The sequence below is a fragment of the Arvicanthis niloticus genome, chromosome 9 (assembly GCF_011762505.2).
Source record: "Arvicanthis niloticus isolate mArvNil1 chromosome 9, mArvNil1.pat.X, whole genome shotgun sequence".
NCBI lineage: Eukaryota > Metazoa > Chordata > Mammalia > Rodentia > Muridae > Arvicanthis > Arvicanthis niloticus.
Genome location: NC_047666.1, coordinates 63,735,767 through 63,753,956, shown reverse-complemented (window position 1 = coordinate 63,753,956; position 18,190 = coordinate 63,735,767). Strand labels below are relative to the sequence as shown.

At 41.9% G+C, this 18,190-nt stretch overlaps 2 long non-coding RNA genes across 2 annotated transcripts in view; one reads left to right on the top strand and one right to left on the bottom strand.

Moving 5' to 3' along the window:
* LOC143443536 (uncharacterized) overlaps positions 1–3,134 on the bottom strand; it is a 56,796-nt gene extending 53,662 nt beyond the window's left edge. Inside the window, exons 1-2 of the long non-coding RNA XR_013112621.1 lie at positions 2,902–3,134; positions 76–184 (exon numbers count right to left, since the gene is read on the bottom strand). This is a non-coding gene — a long non-coding RNA (uncharacterized LOC143443536). The remainder of the gene's footprint in view (positions 1–75; positions 185–2,901) is intronic.
* Positions 1–18,190, top strand: part of LOC143443537 (uncharacterized) — a 75,068-nt gene that overhangs the window by 30,844 nt on the left and 26,034 nt on the right. The gene's annotated exons all lie outside the window — the stretch shown is intronic.

The following is an 18,190-nucleotide window of genomic DNA, read 5'->3' as shown; positions in this document are numbered from 1 at the left end:
TCCTGTCTAGGACCCTCCTTAGTTTGATGTTAGATGAGTTTAATTGGCTTTTGCACACAGTGGGAAGAATCTTACCCGCTACATCCATGGCAAAAAACATGGCTGAAGGTCAGCTCCAAAGGCACAGGTTATCAGCGTCTCGATTCTGAAAGGAACACCTGGCTGCTTGGACGTATCGGGTGATCTAGGGGGGAAAATGCAGAATGGAAAGGATTGGTTTCAGGGGACAATGGCCACAGAAGATCAAAGAGCCTGGGAGGCACCAGCATGCTTGAGAGTAGGCCAACCTCTGTGACATATACCTGGTGTCATTTTCTAGTGGAGATTCCTGATTAGTGCAAGGAGTTACAGAACAGTTGGGAAATGAAGTCTAGGATGCACTGTTTCTTTCTGTACAACTTTTTGAACCCGAGGCTTACAATTTGCCATCTGGAAAGTGTGCCTCAGATTTACCTTTTCTTTTTTTTTAATAGGTGGATAAACTGGCGGAGATCTGCCATGTGACGGTTCATTTTGTAGATAAGTTGCATGCTTCCTCTCCCCCTTTATTTTTTTTCCAGCAAAGCCTATTCTGTAGAGATGAGCCAGATCAAGTTTCAAGAAAGTCCAATGGACTCTTGATTCCCACTTTGGATAATAGCCTGGTTAAACTTTTATGCCAGGCGGCACTATATTCAATCCACTGGCCCATATATTTATAGGGCAACTTCTCTGCAAAGAGATAGGCAAGCACCCTGAAAGAAATAACCATGAATAATGCACATGGCATGGCTGATGCTTAGGGACACGGTAGAAAACAAAGTGTTTTGCAATGAGTAACACAAGGTCAGATTGTGCTAAATGCGCATGGGCAGCTCAAAGGGTAGTGCTGTTTCGGACTAAAAGACCATTTATACAGGGCAATGAGTTGAGCTTGGAGTCTGTCAGAGAAGACAATGTCCATAGATATTGGACAATTTGTGTAATTTTCCCAAATAGAGATGGGCTTGGTAGTGTTTCAGGAGGTGGCATAGATACAGGAGATGCACTTCCATGGGGAACTGGACTATGGAGGAAAAGAGAAGAATGAAGGACCAGATTTCGGAAGACTCATCTTCTGGTTGAAGCTCTGCTATGAGAGGGGTTTGAGAAGCAGGGGCACAAGGAATGATGAGTCTTGACAGAATACTCTGAAAGGAAGAATTAAGTGATGCCAGAGAGGGATGGATAGAAAACTATTGCAGTGTCAAGGAGAGAGACAGTACATGGGCCCTTGCACCAATGTGGCAGCCATGGTTGAGGAAGAAGACATTGTTGATAGGCAGCATGGCAGAAAGTCATCTACACAGCGGTCCCTGGGCTTAACGACCCCGAGCCAGTGCTTAGACGAGCAAATTGAACAGAACAGGCAGTGTTATCCTGCTGTTGATTCTGCCTCTGAGACCTCGATGATAAAATGCCATCCAAATACTGGACTTGAAGGAAGTCCTACACTCCCATTAGGGTCATCCGGTTCCTAAAACTGCTCTGCCTGTCTTGCTAGGCTGCTATCCCGGGAATCTTTGTTTCTAACATACAGAATGAGCCTCACAAAGTGAATGAGACAGAAATGCAGTTAGTGAATGGACTTCAGAGGTGAAAGCTTGATGAATAAATGATAGAGATAAGGAAAGGAGGATAGGAAGACACAAACAGAAGAGGGTTGCCAGGTGAAAAAAAATAATTCCATTAGTAAATATATAACTGTGGGACCTTTAGACCTTTGTCTATGGCCATGTAAGAATATGGACACAATCTACCACTGCCAAGGAATCTGCTCATTCCAGCCAGCTCTTTCTATTGGATAACTTCCCAATGATGAACACACATGACAAGACTCCTACAAGGAGGTTTTGCATGCTGTATGCATGTGTGCTGTATGCATGTGTGCCTTGCATGCATGTGTACCTACTTGAAATCATTGGCAAAGTTAATTGTAATTTTTCCCACCATTGCTGACTGCATAGAACTCTCAAGACCATGCCGGAGGCCTACCAGATGTTTGCAGTCCCTACTACCCATAAGTGGGTTAAACTACTCTGAGAAAATGATGCAGGGGCCTGCCCCTTCTCCACCATCCACTCATCATAACTTCTCCTTCATCCTGTGGGTCAAGGTAGTTCTGAAGTATGCATAACTGGGTCAGGAATTAAAAGAGATTATTTAATGTTATACACACACACACACACACACACACACACACACACTCTTAAACATTTATCTCAGTGTCTAGTGCCAGTGTTCTAAGGGACTTGTGTTGTTGATTTAAAAAAAAAAGATAATTGGTCTCAGAAAAGTTTCAATGAATAAAGCACTTGCCACACAAGCATGAGGAGCCAGATACACACAAAGTTGGGATTTAAAGAGGCAAACCATAAAGGTTGCTGTCTCAAGATAGGAGGTGAGGGCCTATTCCTAAGGTTGTTCTCTTGCCTACACATACATCCTCTCACAGTGAGAGGAAGGAGAGAGAGAGAGAGAGAGAGAGAGAGAGAGAGAGAGAGAGAGAGAGAGAGAGACAATACTATGGCTACATGTGACAGAGTCAAACATGGAATGGATTCATGATGTTGGCAAAGCCTGACAACTTGTCTGTTAGGAAGTTTCTCTATATTGTACCTACATCACCTGGCACATGCACCATTGGCCCCTTTGGCTGAGGAAGACCTGAGGTTTATGCAGTACGTTTCCATGAAGCAGGCCTCAAGCACTTCAGAACATAGACTGCATTTTATTAGCCAGGAATAGGTAAATTGAGGCTGCATCCTAATTAATACAAGGCATGCTGGGTAAGGATCCTTGAGAATGCAGACTTTTTGCTTGACTTTACCCAGCAGTCACACAACAGCCACATGACCTGGATGTGGCACTCCCTGGCATTACCTTCTGTGACCTTCGGATTCATTTCTCCACTGGATTCAGTTAGGAGTTTAAGGTGACCATATTATTGAAACCATTGATGGAAGGAACATGTTGGCATCTCCTGGGCAAGAGTAAAGCTAATAATCGCCATGGGGTCTGTGCTCTTGACTTGGGAGCTAGGGGAGGGGAACAGAGAGAGGACCCTGGGTGGTGTGGAATGCAGGGGCAGCTGAATCATTGCCTCATTGTGTCCCAGATTCCACATGGCCTCCTTAGCTTCCAGAATGCCCGTGTGACCTCACTGGATTCCAGGCTCTATATAGGCTCACCACCAGTGTCTACTCCTGTAAATAATTGAAAGGAATATAATAGGGTGAGAATTACTGTGGTCTCCCCCCCCCCCACTTTGCCTTTCATAAAATCTTTTTATATCAGAGGGGTCTGGCCCCAGCCACTCCTAGCTCTATAATTAGTTCTGGGAGCTGTGAGGACCATGACTTAGCTAATGACATTTCATGGTTCAATTTTTGGGGGGTCCCTCGGGCCCTTTTATCTTTCTTGGAACAAAGATCCAGGGTTCCAGGTGACTGGGTAATTTGCACTAATAACATGTTGGTCTGTCAGTGGGTCCCTAAACTTCACAAATGACCAAGTGGGCCCCCAAGGCTAGTCTGCCAATTAGAGGGCCCTTCTCAGCCTTCTAACTCCCAAGCAGATGAACAGTTGGAGACTCATTAGTCACAACTGGCAATTTTTTGTTACTGTCCCCATACTGGTTTTGCCTCAGCCATCATTATGACACCCTCATTTCTGAAAGCAGAGATAGCAGCGGGGTTTCTGGGGTGTATTAGACAGAAGCAAACGAGATCCTTCATGCTTTAGGGTACTGAACTACAAGAATACATCAGAGCACACAATAGACAATCTTATCCTTTCAGACACCTGAAAGATTAAGTGATCTTCAAGTCCCTGTCCACCCTTTCTACCTCTGGGATTTACTCAAAGCTCTTCAGCTGGTTTCCACTTATCTTCAGGTTGCTGTGATCAAGTATGTGACAGAAACAACTGAAGTCCATGTGGGCAGGTCTCACTTGGCTCATTGTTTCATGGATTACACAGTCAACTGTGGTGGCAGGGGGAGACAGTCATGATGGAGTGGCTCCATGGAAAAAGAGATGTCTGAGATTCACATGATAGCCAGACCAGAAAGCTGACAAGAGCCAACAGTGGATACCATATGGCTTCCAAGATTCTGGAAAGTTCCACAGTCTCTTGAGACATACCACCGACTGGAGATCAAGTGTTCAAATTCAGGAGCCTGTTGGGCCCATTTAGACTGAAATTACATGAGCCACCAACAGAATCCTTGTCTTCCTGCTTTCAAACTTGCCCTTCCCTCTACACATTGCTGTACCCTCCCTGACTCACTAAACTGTGTTTTCCCAAGACTCATGCTTCAGTAACTCATGCTTCACTCAACCGTTCTTCCCTAAGACTTTCTCCTCTTTGAAGTCTCGGTGAGTTAGCCCTTTCAAGACTAAGCTGGCATTCCTGCCTCTTGCCTGATTATAGCCCTCTGCTTAGCCTGTTGACAGAAGTAATCAGACTTTCTCTACAAATAATGCTGAGCTCCTGGGAATGAACGAGACCACTGCATCTTCATTTTAGCATCATCAGAGCTTTGAACATTTAGGCACTTGGTGATAATATACATAGTATGAATGAATAAACATTAAAAATATTTACCCATTATGTACAAAGATAACAAAGACAGAGGAAGACAGCAAATGCAGAATTCTTGGCATGCTTAAGAGAAGAGAGGGCACTATTTAAATATTCTTTTGAGACTTTGAACCTCTATTTGTTCTTATCTCCCATATACATGGTAGAGGAGACAATTACAGTCCCAAGAATCCTTCCCTCCCGTTTCCCTTTCACGCTGGTTCAGAAGGTGGGGCAGGAGGCTTACTACAAGGGTGTTAGCAAATCTGCTGTAAAATAATACTGTCTCTGGGGCTGAGAAGACTTGCGGCCAGGGTAAGCCACATTGCACCTCGTTCTAAAGCTATTGTGCTTGGATATTAATAGCACAGGCAGTACTGTCTGTGTAGGCAAGTGTTGCTCTTTCTGGGCTGTGTAAGCCCCCATCTCCCAGAAACAAAAGGTTCCACAAATAACCTTGGCATGTTCTAAATTCCTCTGGAGAGGGAGCCTGGAGATAATTAACATGGCAAAGAGGGTAGGGCTCAGGACAGAGGACCCTGCAGGACAGTTTATAGCAGCCTCAAGCTTAGAGTGCGAGAACTTTGGTGGGTGTTGGTGAAGGACCTGGAAAGGCAAAGCAGGTCAAGTCTCCTGGGTTTCAGAGCATATTCTAAAAGAAGCCAACGTGGTCCTCAAAAACAGAAAAAAAAATCAGTGAACTTTTCTATAGGCTGTTTTTGTTTGTTTGGTCCGGTCTGGGTTAAAGTTCTTTCGTGGTGCTTTGATAGTCAAACCAAATCTTGAGAAAAATATTTATTCGATTGTAAAACAATGTATCAATGCTACAGAGAGTGACATGGTGGTGATCCTGGTGCTAGCAATGACATCTTAGGATGCCACTCAGCCTGCCACATGACACTGGCTCATCCCTGTGGTGACAAGCTTTAGGAAGGAACAGGGACGGGGTATATGGTTTGATTTCAGCTTCCTGTTACCCTCTCTCCAGGACAAATGGCATATTTTCTTGAAGGCACTCCAACCTCCACCTGAAAGACACCTGCCCCATCTTCCCTAGGCACTAGAAACCTTTTTTTCTTGCTACGAACTAGTTCAAGCCTTTCATAAATGGGTCCCTGTTTTACATGCTATCACTTACTCAATGACAAGTGCCCCTGCTTGACATTGGCTTCACTGGGGGTAGGTAACCTTACACATACTATCTCCCCTCTCTTTGCCTCAGTATGTGTAAGTTCCACACAAAACTGAAACCTGCCTACAGCAAGGTGAGGGTGTGGCCTAAAGTGGAGCTCAGTGATGTTGACTGGCCACATCTTCCCTAGCTCCTGCAGGAATGCATGTCATGTCTCGGATCTGATGCTGATGCATGTGGTCAACGTCAGAGCAACAGAGTAGATATCTCTATTCAGAGGAACCCAAACAAAAAAATAAACAAACAAACAGAACTGGGAGGAAACCACTCTCAGGCAACTTCTAATAACAGATCTCCGTGCTGTGTGGATTGAGGCAGGGACTCATTCCTGGTCCATTTTTTTTTTTTTTTTTGAATAGTCTATTGACTGCATTTGGCTCCAGACAAGACTCCACAGCCCAACTCAGCATTGCAGGTAGGAAGATTCACCAGGCCCAATTGCTCTAGGAGAGTAGGCATTGTATTACTTCTCTGGGTCTGACACAACACAGGGACACAAGCCAGGTGGCCTAAGTCATGGAGATTCATCAACTGGACGCTTGGAATGCTGATTCACATGCTCTAGGCTCCTTTCCTGGCTTCTGACAGTCTTGGTTTGCAGTAGCTGAGCATGTTCTTATGAGGGTCATGTTTACCTGAGCCCAATTTTCCACTTCCTTTCATAGGATATTGGTCTTATTGAATAACTTCCTACCCCAATGACCTCATGCGAAGTTGAGGACCTCTTGTGAATACTGTGCTGATCAGACAGTGGTACCCATGTTCCCGAGGCTTAGCGTTCCAGCATATTGCTCTGGTTCTTTTTATTAGCATTTATTTGTTATCTGTAATAATAGGTTTCATTGTAAAATTTTTATGCATATTCACACCATCCTTATGCTTTCTCTCCATCCCCCACTGACCTCTCTTCCCCTTCCCAACTACTTTCTTCTCTACCTCATGTTTTGATTTTCCTCTCTGACCTGTGTGCTTCATTGACATTCTGCACAGAATCCTGGGAGAGTGGTTGGTTGCAGGAACATGGGCTCCCTAGCAGTCATTATACCACTGAAGAAAATGTTTCTCCCTCTCAAGTGTCTATTAACTGCCCATAAATACTCAGGTACTCTTTTGGAACTGGGATATAAAAGTCAGTGCATTGCAAGCATGTTATTCCCAGGATAAATGGAACTACAGGGGAGGGATTGGCCTCTCCCATTCTACAAACAAAAGGCATCAAACCCTGGGAAGAACACAGAAGGACAAAAGAGAATGAGCTCTCATCTCTTCAGGCTGGATTCAACTGAGGCCACACTGTAGGGCCCACATCTGTGTCTAAGCCTCTGGGAAAGTGGGTGGAGTTCAGATTTCTCCATTTCATGCCTTCCTGGTGATTCTCTGGATGAGATTTTAGCATGTGTCATACAGACTCAATGGGTAATTCCTGATCACTGAAGTCTGGGAACCTTCACTGAGGTAGACAGTGGATCTGAAGGCAATGTGTTGGAGTATGCCAGGAGAATAGGTTTACAATCTGAGTGGAACTGGGGTGGGGTGAAGACAGACACCAAATCGCTGTCTTCCAGCCCCTGGTTGCATGAGAAGCTATGTTCAGGTCTGCAATAAAGCCTTAGATATTTTCCATCACCACAATTTTCCTGGTGGCTTCAGAATAACAACTGTGTGCAATGGCTTTGACCACAGGCTTGAGTTGAGGTTGGAAGAGTGAGGGCTTTGGGAGGACTGGACTGGATGCTTAGAAAAATGTTATCCACAGATTCTGGGATTACCTCCAGAGCTCAAGATAGCTAGCTGTTAGGACTCCTGAGTACCACAGAAGGCTACTGTTTCAATACTAGGCTTTATCTTTTAAAATGTTCTTTTGTGCTTATATTAGCACCTGTGAAATAGATATAAAGTGATTTATTTATTTATTTATTTATTTATTTATTTATTTATTTATGGTCAGGATTGGAGATAGCTTAGTGGGTTAAAGAGATTGCTGTGCAATCATGATGATCTGAATTAGAATCCCAGAGTCCTTATAAAGGCTGGTTATATAACTGACGTATGTGTAATCCCAACCTTCCTGCGAACACATGAGAATTCATGGAAGCCTGCAGGCAAGCCAGCCCAGTACACACAGCAAGAAAATGCTCAGACAAGATTGAAAATCGAGAAACAGAATCAAATGGAGAGATCCTATCTTAAATAGGGTAGACAATGAGGAATACCACCAAAGGTTACCCTTCTAATCTACATTTGTGTTCCACGGCATCCACATGCACACATATTCACAAGCAGACATGTGAATTCACGTGTGCTCACATGTACATGCATACTGTATGCCTGTAATTATTTCATTTTTTTTCATCTTGAGAACACCTATCCCAATTGATGCTTTGTGAAGAAGAGGAGATCACATTCACACATAAATGTGTGCACAAAGGCAAGTGTTAGCAATGGTGATCTGGGTCCAAGTATATTTAACCTGAAGCCTGTACACAAGCCAGGGCAGCTAAGATGAGGCCTCATGCAAAATCTCATACTTACTTGAAACGTGGGAAGAGTTTGTTTTCTTTTTCCTTTTTGGTAATCTCATGTCATGGGTCTTCAATCTGAACTTGAGATGACAATATCCTGTCACAATGTCAAAAGGTTGCCTAAGCCCAGCTCGAGGTGACATGGGACAGTAAATCACTCTCTCTGGGTCCCTAGAATTGCAGGTGTGGCTCTGGCACACTCCTCTGCCATTTGGCTCTTACCTCTTATGAGGCTTCCAGATTTCAGGACCAAAGCACAGGAGAGCATCACCTGAGATAATGCACACCAGTACAGTTTTCTATTTCCCACAAGGAGGTTATACAAGAACTGGGGACTACAAGCTTGAAGAGCAGACACAGATGGTAGAAAGGAAAACTGTTTCCATCTCTGTGGATCTAACCAGTAAGAAATGAGACCTTGATGTTCCCACCTACGAGACAAAACGATGTGATCATCTTCTATTCAACTGAGGAACAACCTGGTATTCAGGTATTCAGGTACTCAGGGGTAGATTGGTGCTCCACAACTGATAGAATCAGGTGAAACTCCACTGATATTCAGAATGTTGAATTGAAACCCAAAACAAAGAGAAATGAACCTACTTGGTGCAACTACGTATCTCTTTGCTTTCGTGTGACTATTTCTTTTATATGTGGTAGACACTTAGAAGTTTTACAATGATATGTGAGTGTTTGATGTGGCATTGGTAGGAAGAAATGAGTTGGGTATTTGAAGCTTCCCTGGAGGAGAGGAGGGGATGCCCTACACGTGAGTGGTGAGGGGATAACTCTATGTTTGCATCCTTGATTGTGGTGATAATGGCAACACTTCTGAAGAAATTGCCCTCTGGGATCTCTGTCTTTGCATGTTTCATGGTACAAGATGCTTACATGTTTTCCCTTGTCCACAGATGTGTAAATTTCAAAGTCTGCATAGGATTGCTTTAAGTTTGAAGAGTTCATTAGTCTCCTGAAAACAATAGTTGTCAGAGATTTTCCTACAAATCCCAGAAGAAATACCAGAATAACCTTTGATCTCTTAGCCAGTAAAGGTGGAGTGGACCTCACCTAGAGGCATGGAGAATGAGTTTGGCTGACCCAGATCTCAACTCCAGAACATCAGTGTGTTCAAAGATTATGGGTTTCCCATGTAAGTTCCACTGTAACAGAACAATAGGGAAAGAGATGATAATAACATCATTTTGTCTCATAGGCAGGAACATTAAGGTCTCATTTCTTACTGGTTAGATACACAGAGATGGAAACAGAGTTGTGTGTTCTAGCATCTGTGTCTGCTCTTCAAGCTTGTAGGCCCCGGTTCTTGTATAAACTCTATCATTGCATTGGTCACCAAAAATCAAATTTCAAATATAATTACCCTGGAAGCCTGAGTTAAAAATGTTGTTTAGGTCACCATAAGTAAGGCTGTTGTTTTGTTGGGTAGACTGTGGAGGCCAACTGTGGATAGATTCCAGAGGTGAGTTGTGGGTAGACCAAAAATATTTTTTTTTGATTATAGGAAGACTGCAGTGGTAGTTTGTAGGTAAACTGAAGAGATGGGTTGTGGGTAGACAGAAGAGGTTGGTTGTATGAAGATGGCAGTGGTGGTTATAGGTTGACTGCAGTGGTATAGAATGAAAAAGTGGATTGTGGGGAGAATAAGAGGTGAATTGTGGGTAGGCTCCACTATTCAGAATGTGAAATCCTTCAAAGCAAGGCCTCCTAATGTCAACTGTTCTTGCTGCCAATCTGTGAGAATGGTTACAGTCTTGTTTAGAATGGTGCCAAGCTAGGTGATTGATTGTGATCATTATCAGTGGTAGTGCTTGCAATTAGTAGTAATTGCATGCTTGTTTGGGAATCTTTTGGAGATAATTGAATCACACTACTCAGTAATTTAGAGCTCCTGCTTCCCTTCCTCTTTCCCTTTCTGCCTCACCCTTACCCCCATGCCTGGAAAGGAAAGAGAAGGCAATTAATATTAATCAGTTCATTATGTTTGATTGAGATTTATTGAACCAGGCATTCAAATACATTGCTACATGTTAGCTCTTTGGCTTCCTTGCTGCTCAGTATGATGCATATATTTAACTCTCTGGGCTTCAGAACAATGCTTAGTCATTAACATCTTTCACTAAGAACCATTAACCTGAAAGACTTCCGGATCTCTTAGCCAGTAAAGATGGAGTGGACCTCACCTAGAGGCATGGAGAATGTGTTTGGCTGAGCCAGATCTCAACTCCAGAACTCTGTGCTGCTTAGACCAGTGCTCTTACTGGGACACACTGCTACTACTGCAAGATAATGCAATATAAGGCACCAGATCAATACTTTTATTCTTCTGTCAAAGGTGTTTGGGAGGGTAGAACAAAGATAGAAAGAACATCACTATGGTAACATGAGTGACAGCTGCATCCCAGATATGTGATGATTTCCTGATGATGACAAAGGTACTATACTTGTCCTCATGTACATTACATGAAGGAGGCTGATCCTGTGGTGGCTACCTAAGAGGTCCGTCTACACAGCCAGTTGCTTACTCAGTACCTCTCTTTCTAAGACTCTTCTTCTCAATAAAACTTTTAAATGGATCTGTGTTTCTGAAGCCATCGGGACTCTGGAGATTTGTGTATTGCTAAATTATGAGAAATGCTCTGTCTGTCCATCTCCACAGGTTTCAAGTCAAGGTCTATAGAGACAGGTGGTGAATCTGGGGATGAAATTGTCTATAGCCTTTTCATGCTTGACACCTAACTCAAGCTACTTTTCTATCATTCAATTTCCTCTCTGATCCTTTCTTCCCTATTCTCTCTCTCTCTCTCTCTCTCTCTCTCTCTCTCTCTCTCTCTCTCTTTCTCTCTCTCTTGATATGTATGTATACATCATATATATTTATATATACATAAATATGTAATACATATATATTTAGTGTTGAATGCCTGCTACATATGTGGCACCTGGGAGCAAGTGAACAAGGAGTCAAAACCAAAGCTTTATTTCTCAGTTTCTCTCTCTCTCTCTCTCTCTCTCTCTCTATATATATATATATATATTTCCTGGGTCAATGGGGAATTGACAAGGAGTTAACCAAGATGAACAAGAATATAATTTACAAGAAACATAACCAAGTCAGTCTTGTACACAATGAATTCCAAGTTCCTATGACACCTTCAAGTGAGAGATGCAGATATATATATATATATATATATATATATATATATATATATATATATCCCTCTTTCCCTCTCTCTCTCTCTCTCCGTCTCCCCCTCTCTGTCTCTCTCTCTCTCCGTGTGTGTGTGTGTGTGTGTGTGTGTGTGTGTGTGTCTGTGTCTGTGTGTGTGTGTGTGTCTGTGTCTGTGTCTGTGTGTGCAGGTACCTAGAGGCTAGAAGAGGGTGTTAGATCTTCTGGAGATAAAGTTACAGGCAGCTGTAATCCACCCTATACAAATATTGGGAATGAAACTTCAGTTCTCTAGAAGATCAAGAAATGCTCTTAACTGCTGAGTCATCTTTACAGCCCCTAAATTTATGTTTCTTTAACTATGGGTTGTAGCCCTAAGTAGGGCATGTACTGGCAGTGCTTATCCCTGTTGAACTCAGCAACTTCACAAGGAGGAGTATTGAAGGGTGGAGCCAATAGCATAGAGATGATTCAATACATAGAACAAGAAGGAGAGGAGTCTAAGAAACTCTCTCTGGGTCTTTCCTGGGTCAATGGGGAATTGACAAGGAGTTAACCAAGATGAACAAGAATATAATTTACAAGAAACATAACCAAGTCAGTCTTGTACACAATGAATTCCAAGTTCCTATGACACCTTCAAGTGAGAGATGCAGAAGATGTTATGGGTACAGGCACAAACATGGGCCTTGAAAGAGAGATGTGGGCTTGAAATTGGCAATGTGGAGCACAGTATATGGAGTCAGTCAAACAGGAATTAGAGAATAAATCAAGAGCAGTAAGAAGGTAGCTCATGTGACTTATTCAGACTCCTTTCCCAGATGCATGGATTTCCAATCTGCAGTCTACAGGTCATGTGTATTTTAGAATCATCATGAATGTGGTTAACCACATGTAGATAAAGACAACATTTATGACGTCAAAAGGATAGAGGCCTCTGTGAGAGACTCTTCTCTGAAGGAAGGAGGATACAAGACTTTCTCGGCATGTGACAGCATCCCAGTTAGACGCCATTGTTCTTCCTACTATGCTAAAGTTCAGGCTAGGTATATTGTCTGTGTTCCCATCTTTTTCCGAGGATGCTGCAAGTAGGTGCAGGCTTCCAAAGGCTTCTCAGTGGGCCAAGTTAGAAAGGAGCATCCCCACTCTAAGTCACCATCCTTACTCAGCAACACTCCTGAAACTCTGACCAAGAGGCTATGCCATAAAGCAGCTACAGGCCTGCAGTAAGTCAAAACAGAGGTGATTTGATATGTCCTGGTCTTTGTCTTACCCCAAATGGAGCAAGATGACTCAAAACAGCTGAATTTTCCAGCCAGTAATGCTTTAAGGTGACTTTCGTCTGCCCTTTCCTTTAGGTTTTAATGGTACGCTAATGTTGAATTAAAATGGAATTCCTATGGAGATGTACCATGTCCAAATCAATACTCACTGATTACTGTCAGGAGGATGAATATCAAAAGATATAATAGCAATGGTGAGGCCCAGCCCAGGGTGAATAAAGCCGCCTGTGTCCATTAACTCAAGCCTGACTAATGCTAAATTACAATAAAATATCTAGGAAATTCTGGCCAGAGCCACTTTAAAGCCCACAAAATGTAGCCTAATTAGTGGTATGATGACAAATGCACGAAGAATTCATTATGCTCAAAGGCCTCTCACAAATGAGCAGTCTTACAAACTCCCCATTCCCCATCCCTAACCACAACCCTTGAACACTGAGAGGCTCACATGCCACATAGTGACTGCTTCTCCAGGTACTGAGCTAAGGCAGGCTTTCTGTGGGCATCAGGGAATGAATTCCACCCCTCTTCCTTCTGATATCGGGGCAATATTCAGCTCTCCTTTCTCTAGGAGACTTGCCTTCAATGCGTATGTCTGCATATCCATGCTCTGTATTGCCATGATCAGGAGCATATACCCTCATGATAGATACTCTGGGTTTATGTGCATTCTTCCTTTGCCCTTTCCTACTTGTATGACATATGTACCTCTATTTTTCTACATGTAAAATGAGATTTCCTACTTATAGTGTAGGTATCAAAAGTGTTAGGACATTCAAAGGGTTTTCAATAGTGTCTGTACTAATAGTATTCAATAGTATGAACTAATTTTTCTTCTTTTGTGTGGTACTGGAGATTGAGCATAGGGCCTCTTGGTTGCTAGGCATTTACTCTACCACTGAGCTGTAGCTTTACCCTTTCTTTTGCTTTTTTGTTTTGATATACATTCTCACTAAGTTGCCGAGTCTGGCCTAACTTATTTTATAGACCAGGCAAGAATTGAACTGAGATAGTCCTGTTTCAGCCTTTGAAGTAGCTTGACAATAGAATTTTTTTTTTAAGGAGATAATAAGACAAGTCTGCTCTGCCAGAAATTAAGGACTGTTTTAGGGAGAAAAAAACTTTTTATTAATAAACATGTACAACCTTGCTTATTTATAAGTGAAAACTGAGACGCAAGTAGGGAACATTGATTTCTCAGAACTGGGAATAGAGACATAATGCTTCTTAACACTCACGGAATACTTGGTTCAGTGGGTATTAGAGTCATTCTGGAATGGCTATAGGAAGGGCTTGATAAGATCATAACTTGATTCCTGTGGACTGGATATTTAAGGAGACACCAGAGGTGACTGCCCCACATAGGTGAATGAGGACCACTGGAGATGTGCAAGGTGAACCAAATGACTCCCTGAGACCAGTAGGGAGTCCACGGTCTCAACACTAAATGAAGAAAGGATTTTCAATCACAAGAGGGATCAGAAGGTGATCGGGATATGAGCAGTAGAATATAGTGATTTATTCCAGGAGCATGAGAATTATTTACTTTTCCATGACAAGGATGAGTAGTTGTAATTGAAGGAGGATTTAGACAAACAACAACAAAACATTTCTATGAGGAATACAGAGACTTAGGGTTGCCTGTGTCAGAGGGCAGAGCCAAGAGAATAAAAAAAGACAAAAACATGGAAAATAAAGAAAACATCAGTTGGAGGAAAGTGCTGGAGGAAGAGCAGAGGATGGGCTTAGAACCACAGGACCCAGGCCAGAAGGACAGTCATTAAGCAAACAAGTGCCACTGCTGGGTGCTATATACCCTTGGTTAAAGTAAGGAAGACTCCGACTTGGGCTGGGAAGATGGCAGACAAAAATCCTGTTACACTGTAGTGAGAATACAAACTGGTCCAGCAGCTATGGAAGTCAGTAGGAACCTTTCCAAAAGGTAACAGATTTTTCATATGACCCAGCTATACCATCCCTGGGTATTTACCCAAAGAGGTCTGACTCAAACCATCACAGAGCTGTTTGCTCATCAGTGATTATTACAGCAATATTCATAAAAACTAAGTTATGGAATGAACCTAGGGACCACATAACAAAGAAACAGATAAAGAAAATGTTGGATACAGGCACAACAGAATTTATTTTTAACCATAAAGTGAACAACTCTTTGTTATTTGCAGGAAAATGGATGCAGTTGAATATAATACTGTTAGGCAAATTAAGCCTCTCTGCAAAAGATAAATGTTATTTGTTTTCTGTCATTTGTGGTTCCTAGATTTTATACACATGTATGAAATAATGCAAGCACATTTGACATGAAAGCAGACATGAAGCTATCTAGAAAATACTAGGATACAAGCTCAGGTTTATAGCTTCCTGAGAGACAATAGCTGTATTGGGATGTTAGTTGCAGTCTTACTGATATTTCCCCACCATTTATTTCTAGTCCTTCTGTTTTCTGTAAGACTCTGAAACAAGTCATCCATGTCTGCACAGGTCTGGAAATCCTCACGGAATGGCTGCTTTGTTTCTGACCTGAACCTTAGTCTATGTCAAGTTAGGGTATTTGAAACACTATTTATAATAAAGATTTAAACTCTCATACAAAGGAGCTCACATTAGACTCTGTCCTAACTTAAAAATCAGCTGGCCATTCAACATAGTGACTTCTCTTAATCTTATGACAAGTTTGAACTCCCTCGCATCACCCATTGACTCCCTTCTTTTGCCACGGAATAAATACCACCATATATAACAGGAATTGTTTTTGGCTTTCAGTGACCTGATCCTAATACTACTTCATAGTTGGTTCCTTACAAGCAGCAACAGAGGCTAAGACACACTCAAAAGTCTCTTGTAAACACAGAGCTATAACGATGAGCCTTCCCAAGTCCAGAAGATAGCTGATAGTCTTTTTTTTTTTTTTTTTTTTTTTTTTTTTTTTTTTTTTTTTTTTTTTTTGCTGTGAGATGAACACTCTGACAACTTCCTGCAAAGAGAAATAGATAGGACACCAACAATTGTAACCAGGGCAGGGGTCTTTTGCTGGAGTGGAAAAAAATGATGGAAGATTAGGAGTGAACCCTCAAGAATCACATCTCTGTGGTTTGACCTGATGGAGGGTAGAGAAGCAATCTCAACCTGCCAGTACTCTGTGCCTATCTGAGGCTATTGTCAGCTGTACGTCTCTGTCTTTGTTGGTCTGCTCAGTTCCTATCATTGTGTCAGTGGCATCATTGCCCCATCTGATTTTTAAGGCACTATTTCAACAATGGATTGGCCAAGGCCCTGCCTTGAAGTTACAAATTTACAGTTAAAATGTGCTTTTTTAAAGTATTAAGGAAAAGGCATCTGTGTGTATTTTAATATTGTTTGTTTTAATGTAATCAACTGTCCCAAGGCACAGTGCCTTAAAATGACAATTTGTTCATGACAATGACTCTTCACTTGGGCAAAACTCAGAAGAAATGGCTTGTTTTTTAGTGTGTCCTACTTTGTATTGAACTGGTCTCATCAGGAGTAGAACATCTACAATAACTTTTACCATAACACATGGGTCTGCTGAGATGTCTCGATGCCTTCCCATGTGCTCTCTCTTCCCATTAGGCAGGGCTTTTTCAAACACGGACTTTCGAAATAGAGTACATTTGTGATTTCTATCATGTTCCAAAGTAGATGAGACCTCTTAGATGCATGAGCAGAAAGGCCAGAGTGTACTCATGCTCATATGGCAAAGACTTTACCAACTGAGCCCTTCCCAGCCCATCTACTACATGTTCCCCCCCCATGAGGATTTAGTTTATTTTACATCTGACTAAATCCAAGTTGGCGTCTTACTTGCTTTAACCAGGGGTATGTAGCAGAAGTGACTACCAAGACTAAGCCTTAAGAGATATAGACACTTTTAATTTTTTGATCTGGAAGATTTGTGGAAGACACATGGAGCATTGTACAGGAAAAAAAAAAGACCAAGTGGAGGATCACTGAGTCACCCCCATCCTCCTGATTCTAGGCATGAATATCACATACAAGTAACCCCAGAAACACTATATACTCACTGAGCCTTGCCAGAATTCTTGCCAGAATTTCTGCTTTGTAGAATTGTGGTCAGCACAATGACTGTGATTTAACCCACTACACTTTGAACAGGCTTGGAATATCATAATAAACAAGCATTAGAAGGCAGTAAGGCAGAAGTTTCTTAGAGCTTTCAAATGTAAGGTTTATTGTCTCTCATTAAATTGTGAAAGTGCTGAAGTTCAGTCCCAGAAAGGCCCTAAAATCTACTAGATAATAATGATTTACCCCAAACTCACTGAGAATAAAGGACAAGATACAATGTCTATTTATCCATACCAACAGATATTTTCTCAAGGTAGACCAGATGTTCATTTGCATCTCTGGACCAGCAAGGCTCCTTTTGTAGAAAAGACATTTAGACAGTAATCAATGATTCAAAGACTCCTTGATAAAGTGGCTCCAGAAAAAAAGTGGAGCTAGGGAGTAAAGTATCTCAAAGGCTCTAGTGATAAACAGTCTGCAAGGATGCCACCAAACACCTAAAAGGAACAGAGCTCTCGTTTTTGCTCCCTCCGTACCTCAGTCCCTATTGTCAATGTAGCTAAGGAACCTGGCCTCTGCTCATTTACTTCTAATAATTAATATTGAACGCTTACATCACAATCTCATATTAACTTCTTCAAGTGTTTAAATGTAACATAATTCTCCTACACTACTGGGTATAAGGAATGTCTCACTCACTATTGGCCATTGGCAAGTATTCTTTCTTTCTTTTTTTTTTTTTTTAAGATATTTTATTTACACTTCAGATGCCATCCCCTTTCCCCATCCCCCCCTTAGAAAACCCCTATCCCATGCCACCTTTTCCTTTTTGCATTTATACATTTTTTAAAAATATGTTAATCATAGGCTTTATAAGTTTGGTATTGTTTAATCAGAGGTGTAACCCACTACCCAACCTAGATATAGCAACTATTTTTGGCTGGTGGAGATACATGAACATCTGCCTCCCTGTCTCCCCCCTCTTTCTCTCTTTCATCACCTGGCTTCTCCTCTCCTTCTTCTTCTCCTCTTCTTACTCCTTTTCTTCCTCTCAGTACTCCTCCTACCTTAGCTCCTCCTACACATCACCCTTCCTGTTAAAAAGAAACTTTTCTCTCAAAATACAATTAGAACATATTTATGCCAATTTGTACCTGTGAGGTACAAAATAGTCCTAATACCCAGTCCATCCTTTTGTTGACTAACCAGCACCTCTGTCATCTATCCTAACTAAAACATTTAGTTCTGAACCTGGCTTTAGGATGAATGTCAGCTGACAACCATCCACTCAAATCTTTTCTCTCAAGGTAAATAGCTATAAGTTTTCAACCCCATCAGAAAT